This window comes from Tursiops truncatus, chromosome 4, assembly GCF_011762595.2.
Source record: "Tursiops truncatus isolate mTurTru1 chromosome 4, mTurTru1.mat.Y, whole genome shotgun sequence".
Taxonomy (NCBI): domain Eukaryota; kingdom Metazoa; phylum Chordata; class Mammalia; order Artiodactyla; family Delphinidae; genus Tursiops; species Tursiops truncatus.
This window is the reverse complement of record NC_047037.1, coordinates 30,903,389-30,930,109: the sequence shown is the minus strand read 5'-3', so window position 1 is coordinate 30,930,109 and position 26,721 is coordinate 30,903,389. Positions and strand designations below refer to the sequence as shown.

General features: G+C 40.3%; 1 protein-coding gene across 5 annotated transcripts in view; it reads left to right on the top strand.

The window, feature by feature from the left end:
* The first annotated feature begins 582 nt into the window (after positions 1–582).
* The window catches only part of PPP2R3A (protein phosphatase 2 regulatory subunit B''alpha), a 224,484-nt gene continuing 198,345 nt past the window's right edge, over positions 583–26,721 (top strand). For 3 of the 5 annotated variants that reach the window (XM_019934215.3, XM_019934213.3, XM_073803801.1), the window contains exon 1: positions 583–719. The gene's annotated coding sequence lies outside the window, so the exon portion shown is untranslated. Of the gene's footprint in view, positions 720–12,131; positions 12,251–26,721 lie in introns of those variants that run through there. The other 2 variants (XM_073803800.1, XM_019934214.3) reach the window with 2 other exon arrangements.

Here is a 26,721-nt window from a genome sequence, read left to right as displayed (position 1 = left end):
CAGGAGTGGTTATAAGGGTGTTATGTCTCAGGATAATTCATAAGTTGTACATTGGTTTTATACGGCTTTCTATATTTGTGTTATATTTAACAATAACTGTTAAAAATAAATATCTCTTCTTTCAAAATTCACACAACTTGTTCACTATATCATAATGACATGTGGCGCAGTTGCTGGCCACAGGTAGGTAGGATCGGAGTGACAGGGAGTGTCTGGTCAGCGGTGAGGGCTACCTGTCCACCGCCTCTGGCCTCAATGGAGCCATCCAGTCGGCTACAGGAGGGCAAAACAACTAAATGAAGATAACAACAACGATAACAGTAATAATAAATCAGAGAGTGAAACTCTCATCCGCCAAATCGTAGTAAGCACTACGAATCGCATCCCCGCAGGCCCACCATACAGGGGACTGCACGGACAGCGGCCCTGGCGGTTCTTGCGGCGCCCCTGAGTGTCCCCTTTCACTCTCTGGCCGGCAGAGTGGGCGGGGTCCGCTGGGAGGGGCGGAGCCTGGCGGGAGGGGCGGGGCGCCGAGCCCACAGCAGAGGGTGGGGCTGAGGGATGGGAGGGGGTGGACGGGCGGCTGGGCGGGGCGCGCTTGGGCCTCAGCTCCTCACGCGCCGCTTTCCCAGCCCACATCCCGCGCCGCCCGGAGCCCTGGCGGCCAAGGCTGTGCGCGAGCGGAGGCAGCAGCCAGAGGAGGAGCCGCGGGCGCTGAGGTAAGCGTGGGGCCGCCCGCCGCGCGGCCCGGAGCCCTCGCGTCCCGCGTTCGGCCCGCGGGTTGTGGCGAGGGAGGGGGGCGGTGCGCGGAGGCCCGGGCGGGCGGGGCCGGGGCCTGAGGGCGGGGACCGGCCTGGCCCCAGGGGCCGGCGGGGTCGGCTGGGCAGCGCGGCGCTGGCCCTGCTGGCTGAGCCGCGCAAGTCAGGGTTCGAGGCGGTGCGGGCGCCGCCGCACGACCGGCTCGGTCCCGGGCCTTGTCAGCCCGGGAGGTGTGGAAACGGCCTGTCCCGGGGGCGCCCACGGAGGAGGGAGGGCGGGGGACGGCCTGGTCCCTCCCACTTTCGGGGGGCTGGGGGGCTAGTTCGCCCGTACAACCCTCGGGAACTTGTTAATAGGAAAGCTTGGCAGAGAAACAAATGCCAACGTTTTGGAAGAACTGAGAGTCACGTCGTTAGGCGCTGAGCCTTTATTTTCCTTCCCCGCCCCCTGACCAACCTCGGCCCGACTTGGCCAAAGAAGGATGTGTCACCAGCTCGCGGCCTCGGGCGGGATCCCGGGCCCGGCTGGGAAAGGGAGTACCTGAAACAAAGGTAAACAGGAGTCGGGCTGACCCCGGCCTTGCCCCGCGGCCGCCACTGGGCCGCCCCGGAGGGTCTCACTCCCGCGCCGACCCCGGCCGCCGCCTCGGAGGGGCTTTCTCCTGGGGGACCTCTCGATGGAAACCAGCTGGCCGGCCTTGGAGTTGATGTTGCATCTGAACTCTGCTATGCTCACATTATTCCCAATCCTCTGACTCTGGTAAAGCTTAAGGAAACTGTATCCAGTTTTAGTGGTCAGCAAATGTAAGGGAGGATAAATTGCTCTTTGTAAATTATAAGGTATTTTCTTATTAGGAAGTGGTCTGGAAACACGAAATAAAAATTTTTAACACGTAAGCAAAAAAAGAGTGATTAGTATGCCTTCCAAAATCTGAGGAAGTCTTCCTCCTCAAATCTTTTATGTACAAAACATCGCCCAAACCTTCCGAGCCAAGCATTTTTCTTTGTTCTTCGTTAGTCTCAGGCCTCAGTTTCTCATAGAGAGAGCACCCAGTCTGAGACCCTAAGAATAGCCGTACTAGAGCAGAGTGTGTTTCTAGCTCAGTAGGCAACAGGCTTGTGTTATAGTAAAACACCGTTTTCTTTTTTGGTCATACTATTTTAAATTACCTCAATTTCATTTCTTCCAGGAGTATCCATGACTTTTAGTGAAAGCCTTTTAAAAAATCTATAGACTAATTTATACATACAGTTTATTCACACTTATTGCATCCTGTCCTCTCTGGCAGAAGAACTTATAGCATGAGATACTTGTGGAAAAACTTGAATCTTTTCTAACTCTGGGAGCTCAGAAATTGAGGACAGAGGAAAGAAGTTTTTTTTTAAATGGAAAGCTTTGGAGAAGTCTTTACCAGGACCAACCTGGCTGTTGAGTTCAAAAAATAGCTTTATCTACGAATAATCTGAACTTTAAGCAGTTAAAGATTTATTTGTATTCATAAGTATTTGCATATTTTAAAATACAGCTAACATTCTGGAGATTGAAAGGGCTATACGACTTTATCTTAGTCTGACTTAATTTGGCCTTAATGTTTAGCTGAAACCACTGCCCTAAGAGAATGAAAGGTTCGTTTCAGCAAGAAGGGAATAAAGGAGATGAGTAATATTGGGGTATGGGCTACTTGAGGTGGGTACCTGTTCAAACCATAACTTTGCTTTTAAACGCTTCAGAGGCTTCGCATTACTTCTGGCAAACAGTATACACTGATATGGTCCATACCACCGTTCAATACACAGCTTAAAGCTTTACTTCCTCTCTGAAGTTTTTCTTGACATCCTCCTCACCCCACCTCCCCCCCCCGAAAAACCCCATTGCCTGGAATAGAATTGATCACCCTTTTGAGTATGACCGTCCTCTAAATTAGACGTACCACTGACATTTTGGACCAGATAATTCTTCTCGTGGAGGCTATCCTGTGCACTATAGGATGTTTAGCAGCATTCCTGACCTCTAGTTAATAGTTACCAGTAGTCCGCCTGCATACACACACAGTTGTGACAGTCAAACAGTCACACACCCCACACCACCCACACTCAAAAATGCCTCTAGACATTGCCAGATGTCCCCTGGGAGGGCCAAAATCACCCCCAGTTGAGAAGCACTGTTCTAAAGGGACTGCTTGTCTTAACACTAATGACACTGCATTGTCCTCATTTGCTTCTGTGTCATTTTTTCTACTCTGCTGGGTTTGAAGGTAAGAGCAGTCATTCATTTAACAAACATCTGAGAGAGAGCCTACCTTGCCAGCCAGACCTTAATTTAGGTCTGGGAATACAGTGGTAAAAGCCACGGATGTGGTCTCTAAACTCCTGGACCTTACAGTCTAAAGAGAGTGATAGACACATACATGTATAATTATACAGTTCCTCGTTACAATTGTGATAGATTCTGGAAGTACAGCGTTCTCTGAGTACATCAAAAAGGGGTACTGACCTAGTTTGGAAACTAGGGGTTTCTTTGGGAAGTAACCTATAAGGGGAGGTAGACTGAAGAATAAATAGAAGTTACAAGGTAAAGCTTTGGGGGACTGTATTCCAGGCAGAAGGAGCAGGACCTTTTCTGGGAATTCAGAGGCCAGTATAGCTGGAGGATGGAGAGTGATAGGGGCCGGATGATACAAAATGAAGCTGGGAAAGTAGGTGAAGGCACGGTGAGCAGCAGTTCTCAGTCCAGCCTGTTTATCAGAATCACTAGAGGAACTTAAAACAATACTAGTGCCTGGGCCATGCTCCAGGCCCATTAGATCAGAATGTCTGCAGTGGGTCTTATTTCCTCCCCCAGCTGCCACTTTCCTCATACCTTCCAGCAGGATAACCACTGTTAGTAGTTTTATGTATCATTCTAGACATTTTCTGTGGCATTCAAGCAAATGCATATTCTTTCCTCCTGTTGTTTACACAAATGGTAGCATACTGTACACACTGTTCTGTTCCTTGTTTTGTTCTCTTAACAATATCCTGGAAATCTTTCCATTCTAATATATAGTTTTCTTATTCTTTTGAATGACTGTATAGTATTCCATTGTATAGATACACAGATTATTTAATGGATCCTCTACTGAGGGACATTTAAACTGTGTTCCTCTGTTGAGGGACATTTAAATTGTTTCCAGTAATTTACTATAACAAATCATACTATGCATATGCTAGTTCACATGTGTGTGAATATATTTGTAGGATAAATTCCTAGAAGTGGAATTGTTGGGTCAGATATATACACACACACATTTGTAAATATTTGTGGTTGTAAAAGATTACTCTGGTCATATTGGAGAGAATAGCTTGGAAGGAAATGAGTGGATGTTGGAGAAAACTGATTCTAACTAAGATTACAGTGTGTTATAAAGTGAATTGTGTCCCCCTAAAATTGCTCTTTGAAGCCCTAAGCCCTAATGTGACTATATTTGAAGATAGTCTTTAGGAGGTAATTAAAGTTAAATGAGGTCATAATGGTTGGGGCCCTAATCCAATAAAATTGGTGGCCTTATAAGAAGAGGAGGAAGGGAAGGCCATGTGCTCACAGTGAGAACATAGCCATTTACAAGCCAGGAAGAGAGTCCTTACCAGAAACCAACCTTGCTGGACCTTGATCTGGGACTTCTATCCTCCAAAACTGTAAGAATGTTAATTTCTGTTGTTTAAGCCACCCAGTCTATGATATTTTATTATGGCTACCTGAGCTGGCTAATACAGTCAGCCTTTGGTATCTGCTGGGGATTGGTTCCAGGACCCCCCTGGATACCAAAATCCACGGATGCTCAAGTCCCTTATATAAGATGGCGTAATACAGTCAGCCCTCCATATCTGCAGGTTTACATCCATGGATACAGAGGGAAAACTACACTGTGGAAAGGTAGAGAAAAACTGATAGCTGGGACCAAGTTGGTAGCAGAGGAGATGGAGAGAAGTAAATGGATGCAAGGGATATATTTAGGAGGCATAATTGATAGGATTTGTTGATTGATACAGTACAAGCAGTGAGAGGGAGAAATACGTGTATAGAATAAAGCCCAGGATTCTCACTTACCCAGCCAGGTGAATGGTGTTACCTGAGCTAGAGAACATTGGAAGAATAAATGGTTGAGGTGGTTTAAATTACAGTTCACTTTGGGACTGGTGAGAAGTGGAGATGTCACATAAGCATTTGATAATTCAAATCCAGAGCCCAGAAGGGTGTGATGGACTGGGGATATAAATATTTAGGTGTAAATTGAAGGGTGTAGATGGAATTACCCCGCACAGAGGTTGTACACCCACAGCCCAGAGCTGAATCTGGTTTACAGATGTGTGTTGTTTTTCATATACAGTGGTTTTTGTTGTTGTTGTTTAATTTTGAGTTAGTTGCCAGTAATTTAAAATCTGAAGATTTCCCATGAAAATCCAGATTTTGGAGCTTTTCTTTAAAAGTGAGAAGATGTAGCACTACTGAGCTGGCTTTCCCATATGAGAGCAGTTGATTGGAGCTCTGTCACAGCTGATCCCAGCTGCTTTCTAGTCCACCAAAGAGCCTACCACTCCCTAAAACTTATTCCTGGCCTGCTTTGTTTATTTTCTTCTCTGACTGTGTAGGCATATGAGTGTGTGATGCCTGCTGTAGGGAGAGAGTATAGAATAGTGATTCTCATTTTGGCTACACATTGGAAACATTGAATGGTTAAAAAATACTGATGCTGGGGCCTACCTCAATTTCTCTTTCTGTTTGCTTGCTCTGAATTGCAGCCTGGGATTTTTAAAAGGTCCTCAGGTGATTCCACTGAGCAGTGGCAATTGAGAACCATCTACAGAGATTAGGAAGAGAAGAGGGCTCAGGCCCAGCATTTCAAAGTTGGGTCAAGGAGGGTAACCCCAGGAGAGGGATGAGAAGTGGCCAGAGGTACAGTGGAATGACACCTTGCTTGCCCTTAAGGTATGCAAACTTAACCGAATATATTTGAAGGTGTTTCTAATTAGATGAAAGAAAGTGTTCTATTTCGCAGGTATACTTACTGTTGTGTTTTTTTTTTTTGCATGCATGCGTACATAGATGCTGTTCATTACTGTATAGAGTTATGCATACAAAAATCAGTTAGGCTTTACTTAATAGGCCATTTAAAGAATTTTCGAGAGTAATTTAAATATACTCGGTTTTTGTCTTAGAAACTCACTTTCAAATTTAATTCCAGTTTAAGATGTGTCATGAAAGGCAAGGGAAGAGAATATTTTAAAAAGAGGAGTCATCAAGTAAAGATGTAGACATAAAATGATGTACTGAATTTAGCAAATGGAGTCTTTGACCTTAGCAACAACCGTTTTAGATCGAAAAAGGCAGAAGCCAGATTGAAGTGGATAGAAAGTAAGGAAATGGAAATGGTGAATGTTGGAAAAATCTTTTGAGATGTTTAACCAAAAGGGGAGTGATGAGGCAGGGGGAGGTGTCTTACATGTCTCTATGGTAGGTGCTTAGTCTGTGTTGGTTACCCAAACGCTTCTCCTGACTTTTCAGGGACGTATCTCAGTCGTGCCTGATTACCTGTCTACCCCATTTCAGAGGGGTCTTGCTTATATTTGTTTTGGAGACTTTGTGCTTTTCACTGAGGAGATATTTTGCCAGGACCCTTGAGGCTCAGATGTTGGTGATTAGGCCCTTAGTCTCTTTCTTATCTGGAAAGCCATAGAACTCCTAAGGACCAGCAGGGCTCCAGTGACCCTGACATCATCCTTTCAGTGAACTGATGAACAAAGACCAGATTGTTGGCATGTTGAAAATGGAATACTTGGCTATGTCAGGGAATATGTATCTAGCTGTCATTCCTAGGGATAGTTTTTTTTTTTTTTCTTGCGGTACGCGGGCCTCTCACTGTTGTGGCATCTCCCGTTGTGGAGCACAGGCTCCGGACGCGCAAGCTCAGCGGCCATGGCTCACGGGCCTAGCCGCTCCGCGGCATGTGGGATCTTCCCAGACCGGGGCACGAACCCGTGTCCCCTGCATCGGCAGGTGGACTCTCAACCACTGCGCCACCAGGGAAGCCCCCTAGGGATAGTTTTTGCAGCTGTGTTTTTTTCTAATTAACTTGATATTGCAGTTTGGTTTTCCAGTTGCGTGTATGTAACATTTCTCATACTTTGAAATCTTTATCATTGATGGTGATTAAAGGGTATGGATATAAGTTGGAGAATTAGGCCCTCATTGAGTTCAGAGAGAAGCAGAAGAAGAGAACACCAAACAAACTTTGGTTTCCAAAAGGTTGTATGAATGCTGTTACCTTGAAGACTTTGGATTAGAATGACTCTCTGGAGTGGGTTGTAATGCAGATGTTCACTACCAATCTGTCATTTATCCATTTCTGCCTCACTGGCAACCTTAATCTGGCACAAGAGAGTTTAAAGGTCAGTTTTACACTTCATGTTTCTAAGAGTTGTGATCTACCAGCAAAACAGAAACCACAGGGGTTGGAAAATGCCAAGGATTATTAGTGAAGAATGGTATTTATTAGTTGAAGGCATAAGCCCCATTGCTGTACTCTTTTTGCAAACAGGAGTATCATCTTGTAAGGGATTGTCCTTCATAGCTGTCATTGGTTCATCAGGTGCACGATGGTTAACTTCTAAATGAAGGATGACTTTGTGACATGAATAGCAGACTTTGGTTTAAGGTTTATACTGGGAGTTTATGATAAGAAAATATTTTGTTTAGAAACTTTTATGTGCTTAGGCAATTGTAGGAATTCTTTTATTGCAAATATAGTTAGGTACTATGCCTGATGGTGATAGATGGAGGGAAAAGTTCACTGCCAAAGTTGTCCAGAGCTCCTTTGGTTTGTAAAGGAGACAACAGTGGTTGCATGGTAATAGGATTTAGAGTCAGTTCGTCAGTGCATGACCTTGATCTGTCAAGTGTGAGCTGTGTGACTTGCTTTTATTGAGTTAAAATTCACATAACATAAAATTAACCATTTTAATCATTTTAAAGTGTACAATCAGTGAATCTCAATACATTCACAGTGTTGTGCAACCATAACCATTATCTAATTCCAGAACATTTTTTATCACCCCAGAAGTAAGCCATGTACCCATTAAGCAGTTATTCCCCATCCCTTTCTCCCCCTATTTCCTGGAAACCACCAGTTTGCTTGCTTTCTCTATGGAGTTGTTTATTTTGGACATTTCATATAAATGGAATCACACAAAATGAGACTTCCTGTATCTGGCTGCTTCTTTCATTTAGCATGATGTTTACAAGGTTCATTCGTGTTGTGGCATGTGTTCCTTTCTTTGAATAATATTCATTCCTGTCTTTGAATAATAATTCCACTGAAAGGATATACCACCTTTTGTTTATCCGTTTATCAGTTGATGGACATTTCAGTTGTTTACACCTTCTGGCTACTGTAGATAGTGTTGCCAAGAGCTTTCGTGTGCAAGTTTTTACTTGAATACCTGTTTCAATTCTTTTGTGTATATACCTAGGAGTGGAATTGCTGGATCATATGGTGATTCTATGTTTAACTTTTTGAGGAACTACCAAACTTTTCCACAGCAACTGCACCACTTTACATTTCCGCTATCAGTATTTGAAAGTTATAGTTTCTCCACGTCCTCGTCAACACTTGTTATTTTCTGGTTTTGGTTTGGTTTTGGTTATGGCCATCCTCGTGGTTGTGAAGTGATATCTCACTGTGATTTTGATTTGCATTTCTCTAGTGACTAATGATGTTGTGCATCTTTTAATGTGTTTGTTGGCCATTTGTATATTTTCTTTGGAGAGATGTCTATTCAAGTTCTTTGCCTGTTTTTTAATTGGGCTGTTTGTCTTTTTTGTTGTTGAGTAGTTAAGAGTTCTTTATATATTGATTACTAGACCCTTGTCAGATACCACCAAGAGTGGTATGATCCTTCAGCAACCACCAAGGGTCTTCCATTCTAGTGCATAGTGAGTCATGACATAACTAGAGGGCTGGGATCCAGCCAGTCACAGAGTCCCAGGTACAAAAGGTATTTGGATATGTTGTACCCATCCCAAATTAAAGGTATATTTTCTTGTAGAGCATGCATTTGTCAAATTCTGTTGCTATTCCTCTCAAATTTATTTATTTTTTAAATAAATTTATTTATTTATTATTATTATTATTTTTTTTGGCTGTGTTGGGTCTTCGTTGCTGCATGTGGGCTTTCTCTAGTTGCGGCGAGAGGGGGCTACTCTTCGTTGTGGTGCGTGGGCTTCTCATTGTGGTGGCTTCTCTTATTGTGGAGCACGGGCTCTAGGCACGCAGGCTTCAGTAGTTGTGGCACATGGGCTCAGTAGTTGTGGCTCTCGGGCTCTAGATTGCAGGCTCTATAGTTGTGGCACACGGGCTTAGTGGCTTCGCGGCACGTGGGATCTTCCCGGACCATTGCTTGGATTCTTAACCACCACGCCACCAGGGAAGTCCCTCTTCTCAAATTTAGGGATAGCTGTTCTAGGTGTGTGAGTCATAGTTTTCAAAACTAAAGAGTTTTCAGGCTTTGAAGGAGAATAAAGGCAGTTCTTTTTATTGAACCAAGAATTCTCACATATCAATGTATCAGCCTTTAAACTTCTAGAACTAAGACTATTTCCTGATTCAGTGGTTAGTGATCTCATTCATCTCAATCAACAAATATTTATTGAGTTACCACTATGTGCTTGGCACTTTGCTAGATACTAGAGATACAGTGCCTTATGATACAAGTCCAAACTCTCTCTTGACCCTGCATCCTCCTCCAAATCTGTTCCTCTCTGTTGTCAACTGACTCAGTCCAGTTCCTTTCCACCAGTCTCTCGAGTCCTCTCTCTTGAGTCAGGCCTTTACCCTCCACATTGCTAACTCCAGTGAGTAAGTTTTCAGTCTTTTTCTTACTTGACCTTTCAACAGCATTTTGCACAGTTGATTATTCCTTTCTTTGAAATGCTTTCTTCACTTAGCTTCCAGAGTACTACATTCTCTGGATTTCCTCCTACCTTACTGGTGATTCCTTCTCAGTCTTTTTGTTTTCATCATCTAACTGACCTCTGAAAATTGGAGAGCTGTTTATTCCTCAAACCTCTATTCTTCCTTATCAACCCTATTTTCTTGTCATTTCACCCAGTCTCATGACCTTAAATATACACCAATCCTACCACCAAGGACTACCAATTTTTTTCTCCAAGTTAGACCTCTTCTCTGAATCTCATACTCTGATATCAAAGTGCCTACTTGACCTCTCCATTTGGATATCTAACAGACATCTCAAAACAGAACTCCTCCTCTTCCCCTCTAAAACCCACTCTTCCCACAGCCTGTCCCATCTCGGTAAATAGCAGCTCCATTCTTCCAGGAACCCAGGCCAAAAACCTTGGCAACATCTTTGACTCTCTTCTTTCTCTTTCACCCCACATTCAGTCTATCAGCAAACCCTCTTGGCTCTATATTCAGAATGTATCTAGAATTGGTCACATCCCAATATCTCTACTGCTTCTACCTTGTCCAAACCACCATTGTATCTCACCTGGATTACTGTCATAGCCTCTTTTTCCCTGCTTCTGTCCTTGCTCTCCTAGCAGCTAGAGGGACCCTGTTAAAAGTAAGTTCTCTGATCAGAGGCTTTACACTTACCTACAAGGCCCTATATAATCTAACCCCCCTTTTACTTCCCTGATCTCATCTCCTACAACTCTCCCCTGTGCTTACTTTGTCCCAGTCACAAATGGTTCTTGTTCTTCCTTCAACAAAGCAGCTACATCCCTGCCTCAGGACCTTTGCTTTCCCCTAATATCTACAAAGCTCCTTCTCTCAGGTCTTTGTTAAAGTTCATTTTCCCCAGCACTCCCTTCCATTTCAAACTCTTCTTCCCAGATCTCTCAGTAATCTGGGTGTTCCTCCCATCCCCCCAAGACTGAGCATTGAGGCTATTTCTCTCCCATGCCCCCATATGTTTATTCATCTTTAAGCTTTCTTTTGAACTGAGTCCCTCCAGTTTTGTTTTGTTTTGTTTTGTTTTAAGCAGTTTGAAAACTGCTTGTCTGTGAGGTTAGAAATAAAAAGCAGAGATTAGTGTCTGTGAATGGGTATGTCATTAAGGACTTAGAAATCATAGCAAAGGCACACTGAGCCCTTCCATTTCGTGATCACAGGCATAGTCCCTGTTTCACAGCCTTGAGAATGGAGCCCTGGAATGCTCCTGCTATGAGTACTGATGAACACAGCACTCCTACCAGTGCCAAGCCCCGAGCACTGTGGCTCAGGTGTCAGCATTTTGTCTTCTGTCAGCATGGTACGTCTTGGCAATCTTGGCATTCTCCTGGCATTCTAGTTGGTACCTCTTTCCCATGGCAGGCCCTGCTCAGTGAATGGAGGTTCACTCAGTGTTGGCAGCAGTATTGAAATCCATGTATTAAAGGCAGTTAAGGGTTCCACATAATGAAGAGAGTGTGTTGATTCTACTGTGAAATGCCTCAGACTCTAAAGAAAAGGGCAACAGATCATGTCCAATGACGGTCTCTCTGGATAGCAGGTTAAGAGGTTTCATCTGGGTCATTGTTTCTCAGCTTGTCTGTAAACCTGCAGGCCTTCATGAGGGCCTTCTGGCGGGATCATGTTATTAAAGGCTGGAATGGTGTCTGTTTTGATTCATTATTTTAAAAGACAATGCATTATTTCTAATGAATTTTTAACCAAACAAGTATTATATAAATATGTTCTCCTTGCCTCTACTCTTTTCCTAGATGAGCTAATTTCCTAGATGACAAATAAGTAGATAAATAAATAATGTAATTTCAGATAGTGGTAATAGTGCTATGAAAAAAATTAAGTAGGTCTATTCCCCTGATGATGAACACTTGGGTTGTTTCCAGTTTTTCCTCTTTTAAACATTACTGCAATGAACATCCTTGTACTTATGCAAATGTGTGAATGTTTATATTGTATAAACAACTGAAAGATGGAATTACTGGGTCATATAGTCATATAATCAAAATTTTAATAGATAATGCCAAATTGGTCCCCAAGGTATCTATACTAATATTATTTAACTATATAATATGTAATATAATTAAAAGCAGTAATGTGTTTATGTTTTTTAATAAATAAAATATTTTTATTCCTTTTAGTTACACTAGGAATATAGAATACATTCTCTTTGTTAAAAATTAACAGAGGACAAAAATCCTCATGCCTTCACCAACTTGCAAATTTTTGCCTCTCTCAAAAGTTTTTTAAACTCCTCTCCCCTTGTTTTAATTTTTATTTCCATGTGGTTGACCATCTTTTCTAGTTTTTGACCATTTGTATTTCTTTTTTTCTTTTCTATTCGGATTGCATAGCAAAGACTGCTGGTTACCTCCTGTGATCCATTCTTCCTTCATCTTTAGTAATAGGAACCCCAGTTTTTAGCCAGGTCCATTGCTGCCCATCCAGAAGACTATATTCTTTGGCTTCCTTGGAGCTAAGTATAACTAGGTAAGTTTTAGCTAACAATACATAAGCAGAAGGGTTTGATATGACTTTCTGAAGGCTCCTTCAAGAGAGGAGGCACTCCCTCATCCCTTCACACATTCTATATATTGGAACACAGATGTAATGACTGGAGCTCTACCAGCCATCCTAGACTATGAGGACCATGGTGGTAGCTCAGTGAGCCAGAAAGTCTGGGTCTCTGAGCATTTGGTCAAGCTGCTGCACCAGCCCTCAACTTCTTTTGCATAAGAGAAATTTAACTTCTGTTTTGTTTAAGCACGCTTATTTTTGTTTTTTCCTGTTATATGCAGATAGTGAATACTTTTTATTTATTTATAGGAGTTCTTTGGCTTCTAGATACTCATTCTTTATTTATGAAAATGGTACATTTTCCTCCAATCTGTTGTAGTCCTCTCCCTTTGTTAGTAATGGTTTTTAATTTTGATGTCAGATTTACCTATCTTTGCTTTCATGGCTTTTGACTTTACTTTTTTTTTTTACTAACTTTTTTTTTAACTAACTTTTAAATGGATATCTTTCCTGCCTTAAGATATAAACATAGTATCTTACATTTTCTTATACTTTTATATAAAATTTAAATCTTTAATTCATCTGGAATTTATTTTTGTGAATAGTGTAAGAGAGGACTCTTGTTCAGTTGGCTATCCATTTGAATAATAATTTTTCTAATAAGTGGCATGTCAAATTATCAGTTAATAGATTCTCATATATGTATAGGTTGGTTTTAGGACTCTATTTAGTTCCATTGATCTTTGCTTCTGTGACATTAACACACTTTTAATTACTATAGCTTGATAATAAATTGTGATTTTTGGTAGGCAAGGTCTTCTTTCTTTGTTCTTTTTAAAAATATTAAACATCAGGCTTCCCTGGTGGTGCAGTGGTTGAGAATCCATCTGCCGATGCAGGGGACAACGGGTTCATGCCCCGGTCCGGGAAGATCCCACATGCCGCGGAGCGGCTGGGCCCGTGAGCCATGGCCGCTGAGCCTGCGTGTCCGGAGCCTGTGCTCCGCAATGGGAGAGGCCACAACAGTGAGAGGCCCGCGTACCGCCAAAAAAAAAAAAATTAAACATCTACAGCACAATATTTATAAAACATATGTAAGATGTAAAGCATAGCAGTACAATGAACACTTGTTATCCACTGCTCAGTTTAAGGAAAAAATATTGCTACTACTTTGTCTTTGTTGCCCCCGCCCCCCAGCCAAGGTTCTCTTGGCTCTTTCACATTTCCACTTCCATGTGAAATGTTAGAATTAGCTTATAAATTGATCTTAGAATCAATTCATATAATTGAAGGCAATAATAGTTTCTGTATCAGTAATTGCTTTTTGGAAATTAATAAACCAGTTATTTAAATGTTTTTCCCATTTAAAAAGCAACTTGGGTTGTTTCCATGTCTTAGCTATTATAAAGCTTCAGTGAACATGGGAGTGCAGATACCTTTTCAAGTTAGTGTTTTCATTTCTTTCAGATACATACCCAGAAGTGGAATTGCTGGATCATATGGTAGTTCTATTTTTAATCTTTTGAGGAACCTCCATATTGTTTTCCATAGGGGCTGCACCAATTTACTTTACCTTGCACAAGGGTTCCCCTTTCTCCACATCCTGGCCAATGCTTATTACTTGTTGTCTTCCTGATAATAGCCATTCTAACAGGTGTGAAGTGATAGCTCATTGTGGTTTTGATTTATATTCCTCTGATGATGAGTGATGTTGAGCACCCTTTATTCCTAGGTATTTTATTCTTTTTAATGCAAGTGTAAATGCTGTTGTTTTCTTAATTTCTCATTCTGATGGCTCATTATTAGCATATAGAAGTGCAGCTGATTTTTGTGTATTGATTTTGTATCCTACAAGTTTACTGAATTTGTTTATTAGTCCTGACAGTTTTTTAGTAGAGTTTTTAGAGTTTTCTATATGTAATACTGTGTCGTTTGTGAATATAGTTTTATTTCTTCCTTTCTTTTTTTTTGGTACGTGGGCCTCTCACTGTTGTGGCCTCTCCCGTTGCGGAGCACAGGCTCCGGACGCGCAGGCTCAGCGGCCATGGCTCACGGGCCCAGCCGCTCCACTGCATGTGGGATCTTCCCGGACCGGGGCACGAACCAATGTCCCCTGCATCGGCAGGTGGACTCTCAACCACTGTGCCACCAGGGAAGCCCTATTTCTTCCTTTCTGATTTGAATTCCTTTACTTCTTTTTCTTCCTGAATACTCTGGCTAGGACTTCAAATACTATGTTGAATAAATGTGGTAAGAGTGGGTCTCCTTGTCTTGTTCCCGATATTAGAGGAAAAGCTTTCAGCTTTTCACTGTTGAATCTCATGCTAGCTGTGAGCTTGTCATATATGGCCTCTCTTATGTTGAGGTATATTTCCTCTATTCCCAGTTTGATGAGAGTTTTTATCATGAATGGATTGTGATTTTTGGCAAATGCTTTTTCTGCATTTATTGAGATGATCATATGCTTTTTATCCTTCATTTTGTTAATGCAGTGTGTCATATTGATTGATTTGTGGGCGTTGAACCATCCTTGCATCCCTGGAATAGATTCCACTTGACCATGGTATATTATTCTTTTACTGTATTGTTGATTTCAATTTGCTAATATTTTGTTAAGGATTTTCATCTCATCTTTGTTCATCAAAGATATTGGCATGTAATTTTCTTTTTTTATAATGTTGTTGTCTGGTTGAATTAAGGGTAATGCTGGCCTCATAAAAAGGGTTTGACCCACGTACCTATGGTCTTCTAATCTATGACAAAGGAGGCAAGAATATACAATGGAGAAAAGACAGTCTCTTTAACAAGTGGTGCTGGGAAAACTGGACAGCTACATATAAAAGAATGAAATTAGAACACTCCCTAACATCATACACAAAAATAAACTCAAAATGGATTAAAGACCTAAATGTAAGGCTGGACACTATAAAACTCTTAGAGGAAAACATAGGCAGAACACTCTTTGACATAAATGACAGCAAGATCTTTTTTGATCCACCTCCTAGAGTAATGAAAATAAAAACAAAAATAAACAAATGGGATCTAATTAAACTTAAAAGCTTTTGCACAGCAAAGGAAACCATAAACAAAACAAAAAGACAACCCTCAGAATGGGAGAAAATATTTGCAAATGATGCAACTGACAAGGGATTAATCTCCAAAACATACAAACAGCTCATGCAGCTCAATATCAAAAAAAGGAAATAACCCAATCAAAACATGGGTGGAAGATCTAAATAGACATTTCTCCAAAGACATACAGATGGCCTAAAAGCACATGAAATGAGGCTCAGCATCACTAATCATTAGAGAAATGCAAATCAAAACTACAATGAGGTATCACCTTACACTGGTCAGAATGGACATCATCAAAAAAATCTACAAACAGTAAATGCTGGAGAGGGTGTGGAGAAAAGAACCCTCCTACCCTGTTGGTGGGAATGTAAATTGGTACAGCCACTCTGGAGAACAGTATGGAGGTTGTTTAAAAAACTAAAATTAGAAATACCATATGACCCAGCAATCCCACTACTGAGCATATACCCAGAGAAAACCATAATTCGAAAAGATACATGCACCCCACCCCGGTGTTCATTGCAGCACTGTTTACAATAGCCAGGTCATGGAAGCAACCTAAATGCCCATCAACAGAGGAATGGGTAAAGAAGATGTGGTACATATATACAGTGGAATATTACTCAGCTGTAAAACAAGCAAAATAATGCCATTTGCAGCAACATAGACGGACGTAGAGTTGTCATAATGAGTGAAGCAAGTCAGACAGAGAAAGACAAGTGTCATATGATACCACTTATATGTGGAATCTAAAAAAATAGGGTACAAATAAACTTATTTACAAAACAGAAGTAGAGTCACAGATGTAGAAAACAAACTTATGGTTACCAGGGAGTGGGGGGGGGGATAAATTGGTAGATTGGGACTGACATATACACAGTACCATATATAAAATAGATAAGTAATAACGACCTACTCTATAGCACAGGGAACTCTACTCAGTAATCTGTAATGGCCTATATGGGAAAAGAATCTAAAAAAGAGTGGATATATGTATATTTATAATAATTCACTTTGCTGTACACCTGAAACTAACACAACATTGTAAATCAACTATACTCCAATAAAAATTTTTTTAAAATAAAATGAGTTTGGAAGTATTCCCTCCTCTTCTACTGTTTGGAAGAGTTTAAGAAGGACCATTATACTGTTTTTAAGTGTTGTTCTTAGTTTTAAGTATAGTTTAATTTGTACTCATAATGGATTGTTGGTTAAAGATGGAACATGTGTGAAACACATGTCAAGATATCATAGATTAATGAGGAGCATGAAAAATGATAGTTCTGCAAAACTATTTCAAGATGCTCTTTATGAAATACGTAATTTGCATTCATCTGATCAAAATTTTTATGAAATATCAAGATGTTTCTAATACTTAAAAAACTACATGATTAAAGGAAGCTGGGTGAAGGGTATAAGGGAATTCTCTGTATTCTCTTTGCAGTTCTTCTGGAAATCTATAATTAACTCAAAATAAAAAGGTTTTTTTAATCATTTTAAATATAAAAACATTAGCCAGGCATGCCTTAGTTTAAAGTCATGTGTATTCATACATGCTTATAATTGGCATTTGCTATTTCCTATTCTTAAAGCTACTCTAGAGAAAATAATTTCAGGTTGGTTAACCAAATACAAATAGCAAGGTAAAGATACTGTATTGAATATCATGAAACATAGAAGGGGTCTAATCAAATTCAGATGATTTCATTTCTAAAATGAATTGTCAATTGAGAGACTCCATGTGGTATGAAATAAGGAAGAGGTTTGCTCTAAAAAGAATTCATTTTCAACTTACTATACAACTAGTGTTATAGATAGCTGGATGTTTATTTTATTATCATTGATCTTATTCTGTTTAGGTACTTCAGATTCTCAAAAGGAAAGATTTAAACACTTGAAAATATGAAAAAGAAAAAATATACAGGGTTATTCTGTCCAACTGGCTTTTTGTTTATTGGTGATAAAGATCTGAAGTATATGTTTGCTGAGAACTTCTCTCAAAGAGCAGCATGAAACCATTTCTTCTACCTTGATTAAACTAAACCTCCAGGGCTTCCCTGGTGGTGCAGTGGTTAAGAATCTGCCTGCCAATGCAGGGGACACGGGTTTGAGCCCTGGTCCGGGAAGATCCCACATGCTGTGGAGCAACTAAGCCCGGGCACCACAACTACTGAGCCTGCGCTCTAGAGCCCATGAACCACGACTACTGAAGCCCGCATGACTAGAGCCCGTGTTCCGCAACAAGAGAAGCCACCGCAATGAGAAGCCCACACACCGCAACATAGAGTAGACCCCACTCGCCACAACTAGAGAAAGCCCGCACTCAGTAACAAAGACCCAACTCAGCCAAAAATAAATAAATAAATGAATTTATTTAAAAAACAAACAAACAAACAAAAAACTAAACCTCCAAATTATCAAAATAAGACTTGATTTTTATAAGCTCAAAATGGAAGAATTCCGAGTATCAGGTTTTTAACGTTTGTTTGTTTTGGCTGCTATAATGTGGATTAAATTTCAGCCTACATCTCAATATACATTTGGTGCCAAGTCCATTTATTAAATTTAATTTTATATTAGAGTACAGTTGATTTACAGTGTTCTTTTAGTTTCAGGTATACAGCAAAGTGATTCCGTTATACATACATCCATTCTTTTTTAGATTCTTTCCCATATAGGTTATTACAAAATATTGAGTAGAGTTCCCTGTGCTATACAGTAGGTCCTTGGTGATTATCTATTTTATATATAGTAGTGTGTATATGTTAATCCCAAACTCCTAATTTATCCCTCCCTGCACCTATCCCCTTTGGTAACCATAAGTTTGTTTTCGAAGTCTGTGAGTCTGTTTCTGTTTTGTAAATAAATTCATTTGTATGTTTCTTTTAGATTCCACATGTAAGTAATATCATAGGATATTTGTCTTTCTCTGTCTGACTTACTTTACTTAGTATGATAATATCTAGGTCCATCCATGTTGCTGCAAATGGCATTTCATTCTTTTTTTATGGCGGAGTAATATTCCATTGTATATATGTACCACATCTTCTTTATCCATTCCTCTGTTGATGGACATTTAGGTTGCATCCATGTCTTGACTATTATAAATAGTGCTGCAGTGAACACTGGGGTGCATGTACCTTTTCGAACTATGGTTTTCTCAGGATATTGGTTGTTAATCCATCTTTTAACTTTTTGACAATTTTATTTGACAACATGTGATTTTCTTTCCATGATAAAACAGTTCATCTACTGTGAATAGAAGTCAAAATTTGTCCTTAAATATTAACAGTATAATTAAAGACTTTGCCACATGAGCTTTATAATAAAGCTTTAATAATATGCTGAACTAAGATGAAATATTTTTACTTAAAACTCTTTTATCTTGTGTCATAAGAAATTTTTTTAAAATAATTTTTTAAATTCCTAAGGAGGTTCACAGTATTATTTTTTAAAAAACATTCATTATTCAAGAAAGGTTGCGAAACACTGATCTGCATTGTAGGCCTGATCACTGAAATTGTACTGATTGATGTCAGATTGGGCCTGGATCCAGAATGGCCAGCCTGGAAAAGACATACCATCCTCAGAATGTAGGGACAGGATGTGTCATGGGATGAGGCCCTTTAACTGAAGAGCACAACATTGCCACTCACTTTCAGAAGGGTAATGATTTCCCCCTTTCCATATATGTTGTTGCTTTGGTCTTAAAAGTAGGCACATGGACACATGTATTGCTCAACTGCCCCATTATAATCAAAGATTAGAATGTCCAAAAGACTCTAGGCTGCTAAAAAAAAAAACAACAACAAAAAAACACATTACGTATCCATTACATATGGTGAAGTTTTTTTGGTTACAGATTAAATGAAGAAAGACCAGGAGAGGGAATGCAGTAGAGTATTATGAAAGCAAGAGCTGAAAGAAAAATGGAGAGAGAATATCAATGAAGGTGTATGTTTTCATGTCATAGAAAATGATTGGTTGTAAGGAATAAATATCCACTTAAAGATATATTTGTGGGCTTCCCTGGTGGTGCAGTGGTTGAGAGTCTGCCTGCCAATGCGGGGGACACGGGTTCGTGCCCCGGTCCAGAAAGATCCCACATGCCGCGGAGCGGCTGGGCCCGTGAGCCATGGCCGCTGGGCCTGCGCGTCCGGAGCCTGTGCTCTGCGGCGGGAGAGCCCACAACAGTGAGAGGCCCGCGTACCGCAAAAAAATAAAAAATAACATAAAAAAAGATATATTTGTAAAAAGTTTATTTATAGGAAAAATACACAGGGAGCACATCAGTTCACTGCAATTTTAGAAACTGAACATACTCCTCTCTCTCTTTCTCTCTGTGTTATATGTGTTCTGTTTTCTTGACACCAGCTTCTCCCGCCATGTTGCTCATTGTGGGATGCCCCAAAACAGTGGTCTCAGCCATCAATTCTGTAGGACTTTAAGACCCAGAGCTCTCACCTAATTGACAGTATTCCAGTGCTTCAATTCCAGGTTCCTAGGAGAGAAAACATGATTGGCTTACCTTGAGTCAGTGTCTCAACTAAACTTGACCAGGGATTGGAAAACAGTTGTGACTCAATAAAGTTGTCCCGCCTTGCCTGTGAACAAGGCAGGTCCCTAAGAAGTAGGGATATCTCTTGTTCAGTACATAGGAGAGAAGACTTGTTTAAGAAGGAATGGATTGGTGCCCTGAGCTCTGAAAAAAAAGAGGAGATTATAAAATATGTACGCCCCCACAAAAAAAAAGACAACAGTATAATAGTCTCCTAAATGTAATCTTCCTAGGAAGATTAGGTCAGTTTACATAAATCGCAACAATATCTTTTTGGATCCATCTCCTGGATTAGTGGGAATAAAAACGAAATGAACAAACAAAAAAACAAATGGGACCTAATTAAACTTAAAAGCTTTTGCATAACAAAGGAAACCATAAACAAAACAAAAAGACAACCTACAGAATGGGAGGAAATATTTGCAAACTATGCAACTGACAAGGGATTAATCTCTAAAATATACAAACAGCTTGTACAGCTCAATATCAAAAAAAACAAACAAACAACCCAGTCAAAAAATGGACAGAAGATCTAAATAGACGTTTTTCCAAAGAAGACATCCAGATGGCCAAAAGGCACATGAAAAGATGCTCAACATCGCTAATTATTAGAGAAATGCAAATCAAAACTGCGACGTATCACCTCACACCAGTCAGAATGGCCATCATCAAAAAGTCTACAAATAATAAATGCTGGAGAGGGTGTGGAGAGAAAGGAACCCTCCTGCACTGTTGGTGGGAATGTAAATTGGTGCAGCCACTATGGAGAACAGTATGGAGGTTGTTTAAAAAACTAAAAATAGAGCTACCATATGATCCGACAATCGCACTCCTGGGCATATATCCAGAGAAAACTATAATTCAAAAAGATACACGTGCCTCAGTGTTCATTGCAGCACTATTTACAATAGCCAAGACATGGAAGCAACCTAAATGCACTTCAACAGAGGAATGGGTAAAGAAGATGTACATGTATACAATGGAATATTACTCAGCCATAAAAAAGAATGAAATAATGCCATGTGCAGCAACATGGATGGATCTAGAGATTATCCTAAGTGAAGTAAGCCAGAGAAAGACAAATATCCTGTGATAGCACTTATACGTGGAATCTAAGAAAAATGATACAAATGAATATATATATAAAACTGAATCACTTTGCTGTACACCTAAAACTAACACAACATTGTAACTCAATTATAGTTAAATTTTAAAAATTTTTTAAAAGAAAGAAAATAAATAAAAACAAATGATACAAATGAACTTATATACAAAACAGAAATAGACCCCCAGACAAGAAAAACTTACTGTTACCAAAGGAGAAAGGTGGGGGGAGGGATAAATTAGGAGTTTGGAATTAACATATACACACTACTATATATAAAATAGATAACCAAGAAGCACCTACTGTATAGCACAGAGAACTGTACTCAGTATTTTGTAATAACCTATAAACGAAGAGCATCTGAAAAAGAATATACATATATATATATATATATATATGTATGTATAACTGAATCACTTGAAACTAATACAACATTGTAAATCACCTACACTTCAATTAAAAAAATCAGGTCAGTTTACAAAGTGAACCACCCACTGTCCATTCTATAACCTTAGGCAACTTTGTTTCCCCAATAATCTTTACAGCTGATTCCCATCCAACAGGAATGAGGACCCTAGAAGATGAGATAAAGTAAATGATTAAAACTTTAGGAATTTAACCAAAATTTTTCCTAAGACCTGTACTGTAATGTCTGTCAAGGTATGGATAGATACCTTGGTCTGCAGTCTGTTTCCCAGCTACAGTCATGATAAAAGTCTGTTTAGGCAGATGAGAAATCAGATTGGGGAGCTCCATTAAGTTCCATCCAGCTCACCTAGCTTGGTAACCGCCAACATTCAAATGGCCTAGTCCTCCCACTCCAAAGTGCTGGGGTTGGGTTTGTCTTGAGCCATTCATGCATAGCACAGGTGAGTAGTAGCAAGGGCATTCATAAGGAGGAACACCACTAGGGGTAGATGTACTGAGTGATAATACTACCAGCAGAAGCTCTTAATGGTCCCCATTTATCAGTGTGGATGTGTCACTTTTCTTAAAGGACTAAGACCTGGTTGACAGAATGTTCTCAGATGCTTTGGTAACCAAATGCCTATACAGGAATACATTCTCTAGGGATTTGGACATGTGTCAGCTAAGTTTGGAGATCAGGGTAGTACAGAGCCCCCTTACAGGTGAACCAGAGATATATTGATGAGTAGACTTGTATAAAAGAAATTTCCTAGCCATAGTACACAAATAATCAATCCTCCTTTGGTAGGCAGTCTTTCTCAGTGTGTATTGGAAGGGAGTCATGCAGTTCTAGTGGATCGTCTTCTGTATGTTGCCTCTCAGTGCTAGGGCATTTGTGATAGGGGCCAGGGATACTGGTCTTAGGTACAAGGCATGTGCTAAACCTTCTCATTAAGTAAAATGAAGGTTAGGATAAGCAGTTATCAGAAATGTCCAAGAGGGCCTCTTCATCCTAGATGGTGTCAGTCAGTCTGTCCTGAAACTAGTTTTAAAAGGTGACTTTTTTCCTAGTCTAGTCTCATCTAAAGAATCAGAAATGGCAGTATATTAGCAAATTGCTTCCTTCCCTTTTCCCTTTCCTTCCTCATTAAGTTCTTCCTTTATACCAGGCACTGTACTGGTGTTGGGATACAGTGATGAACAAGCAAACAGGATCCTTACCTTTGTGGAGCCTACATTCTATTGCAGGGAAAATACAGTAAATGTGTAAACAATAAATAAAACAGTTACAGGTACTGATAAGTGCTGATACAGACAGTAAACTGGGTAATGGGGTAGAGAGTAATGAAACAGGGCCTTGGTCAAGGGAGAAGAGTCTATTGGAGGAACCAAAACAAAGGCCAAGGAAGAGCAGTACAAGATGAGGTGAGGGAAGTGGTAGGCAGATTCTGGAGCTATATTAGGCCATGGTAGAGGAGTTTAGATTTTGTTCAAAATGGAGTAGGTAAGCACTGGAGCATTTTAAATAGGAGAGTGATTCACTCTGGTTTGTTTTCCTCTAGTTGTGCTGTTTGGAAAATGACTGGAGTATGGAGAGGCTCGAGTGGAAGCAGAGAGACCAGTTAAAAGGCCATGATGATAGTGCAGGAGAGAAAGCTGGATAATTTGGGCCAAGACTAGCAGGATTCTAATGAGAAGTGGTCAAAATTGAGAGAGATTTTGGAGATAGGGTTGTTAGCCCTTAGTGAGTTTATATCCTGGGTATGGCCTACAAATATGTCAGATGGCCATTCCACTTTTGGGACCTTACAGACACCTACCAAGGTATCTGTAAAAAGATCTATTGCCCCCATAAGGTACTCTGGTTGTGTATATACTAGGCTATACTGGGTTTTCTGTCTGTACAGTAAGTAATTAATAACAAGTAAACCCTTGCTAGACCTCATCTACAGGAACACAGAGGTCCCTTAGTCCCACATGCAGAATGTCAACTGAATGAAGAACTTTGGGAGTGTCTCAGGGTTCTCATCATATCCCTCAGGGTACTTGAGGCTGAATGACAGGTTGGTGAGGCAGGCTTGGTGGCTGCCCTGACCCTAGACTTGGACCTGTCAGCTCAGTCTGACATACCACATGTATGACCAGCAAATACAAAGCAAGTCATGAACAGCCTCACTTGTTCTATTATAGCAGATAACTCTGTTTATTCTCAGCTCTCCTGCTCTCAAATTTCTGACTCTGTGCTCAACCTCCATACCTGCTTCTAGCCTTTTGGTTCGGATGCCCATCATGTCACCCTTTGAACCTTGTTCTCAGTTCTGCTTTCCTGTCTGATCTCAGCATCCTTTTTTCCAGCTCCCTGCTCTCCCAAACACACCTATTATTATATTGAATGAAAAATTTTCTGCTGAAATTGTGGCCACAGAGCCCCACTAGAGGTGGTGACTCAGACTTGTACCCCAAGGGTTGTTTTATTTAGTTAGGTACTACTCTTGAGCCCACAGGGCCACAACCTTTTGCCTTAAATTGTCTTACAGACAGACAAGTGCTTCCTACGCTCTTCCATTGGGCAAGCTCAGAGATTCACTGGATTGGAGCAAAAGTGAATGAACTAATGATCTTATTTGTGTTACAACTTCAGCTAAGATAGGTCAAGGTTGATTAAATAGAAGGGATCAGTTGGCTCAATAAGTAAGATACCAAAGCTGTATCCAGGGCAGAAACAAAGAAATGGGGAAGCAGTGTGTTCTGTTGAGGGACATGTGAAAACCGTGAAGGTTGTCAGCTCAAAATAGTCTGCATTTCCTTCTTGCCTGTAGATATTTCCATTGGGCTTTTGCCCTGCTCCCCTACCCCAGTTGAATTTTGGGGTGCTTCACAGCATCTGACAGTTCATACATTAAGAAAATAACACTGAATTCCTATCTTATGCTGTGCACTGGCTCCACATTGGGGATATAAGGATGAGTAAATTGCAGTGGCTTTCTGACTCACCTCTGCTTCTGCTTCCCTGATCCATCCCCCTGCCACCTGAAACCCATCATTTCCCTTCCTGAGAAACTGTAGCAGTGCTATAAATGCTTAATAAATACCTCATGAATAAATGGAAATTATTTCTAAGTTCCTTTTGTTCAGAGACTCTTTGCACTAAATCTTTGTATTTATGTTTCCTCCAAATCAAATCTCATGTTTTACACTTACATTAATTTTTTTCTTGCCCTGATGTTTGCAGCTCTTCCATGTTTAGAGTCTTCTGCATTTTTTATGTCCCTCCTGTTGATTTAATCTCATAGGTCACTTGTTCTAAAATAATAAAAGTTAAGCTTTGTGCTTGGTTCTATGGCATGTCTTGTATATAGTTCTATTTCTGGATATGATGCCATTTGTGAATATGCTTTTAATTATTTCTCAGTTTTATTATTGAACAAGCTCATTGTCTTAATTATGCTTACAAAGTTTGGTAATATACTTATAGTCTGACGTTCAAATAAGTAGCATTAACATTATTCATTGGTTTTTAAGGGTCTAAATTTTACTCAACTTATCTGTTATGATTTTATTTTATATGGATATTATATGTGTCACAATTTAATCATTCACTAATAAATTTATTAAGTTTTCAAGGTTTCTGAAACACAAAATTGGGGTTAAAAAAAACTTGTGTTCTTGCTGTCCAGGTTACTACAAAGAACTTCACTGTTCTATAGATTTATATTCATCCGTCCTTCCTTCCTTCTGTCCTTCCATCCTTCCTTTCTTTTTCTTGTGCCTACTGAGATTTGAGACAATTCCTTCTCTAGATGTTGAGAAATATGGAATTATGGCAGGGACTCAGGTACTGACTATCCCAGCTCCTTTGGCTTTAATATGGACAGAGGGGCTTCCATTTTACAGAAAATTGTGCTCAAATCAGTTTTTCCACTTTCTAAGTATGTAATATGAGCAAGTTTTTTCTTTTAACTTCCCTTAGCCTCAGTTTCCTCATCTGTGAAATGGAGATAACACTGTGCTCAATGCTGGCATAAAAATTAAATTAGATAATGCGTTTAAATGCTCAGCACAATACCTAGCATATCAATACTTTTAAAATGATGGTGTAGTAATGCTAATCTTCCCTCTGCAAGCCCAGTACAAGAAGGATCAGTCAGCATAGCAGCATGCCTCTGCCTCTCCCGCAGTCCTTCACACACACCTCTCCCCTGCATCTAAGGAATACAAGCCCAAGATAAGAGTCCTCAAGAGGAAACATGTCTAGTTCTCCTCCTTGCGCTCTCATTATCTGCTGTTGATGCTGGCATGAATTCCTGCAGAGAATGGTCTTATGCCGGATGTATGACCATTTTCTTGACTCTGCCAGTGGAGGCTAGTGAGGGTATTCTTACTCTGACTCACCAATAAATTTTTGGTAAGTGATAGGCCTTGAGATGTGTGGTTATTAAAATATACTTTTAAATGTTCTAAAGGTGTAGGGTAGGATCATGGGAGAAAGTGGCTGAGACAGGGTAGTAAACAAGATCAACATATTTAACACCGTGGAGAAAAGGTCAAGAACCTAAGAGGCCAGGACATCAGATGGACTATCTATTTGAATGTCAAAATCAATAAGAATTACACTAGAAATAGTGTTGGAGTGACATGAACCAAAAGGTAAAATCAAGGAATGAAAGGGAGTGACCTTGGGGAGCCTTCAATCCTGCAATAAGGAAGGGTGGTGGGTTGTAAAGTCTAATGTTATGTGACTCAGAGCAGGGGATTTGGGTAGAGGGCAGGTGGAGAATGGTGTGAAAGTAGCAATGAGGAACCAGAATGACACCAAGCAGACCTCATGTTTGAAGGGCGTGGAAGAGAAAAAGAGTTGTCATCTAAGAGAGCTACAGGGAAATCAGCATCCTCAGAGGAAAGTACAGTTTCAATTTCAATAAGAAGGTAAAGGAAGTTGAAGAAAGCTTCAGAAAAGAGATCCAGGACCTGGGGATTTTGCTGTTGTCTACCCATGAGTCCACAGGGCTCAGTGGAAGGGTTAAGATTTCTGGAGATGGTATAGAGGCTTGGAGTTCCCCCTCCTCCTCCTCTTCATCATCATCATCATCATCTTCATCTCTCCCTTGCATACATCCTCAGTTCTTTTGCCTCTTTCTCACTTCAGCAGCCTTGCCTGGCTGAACCACAGCACTGATTAAATCCAATTCTTTGCCTATTCCATGCCTGTGAAATCATGCTGCTGAGCTTGCATTAAATTAATGATCATAACCTTAAGTGGGCCCATAATGCTGCCTGGCAATCATACTAGATTTCTCC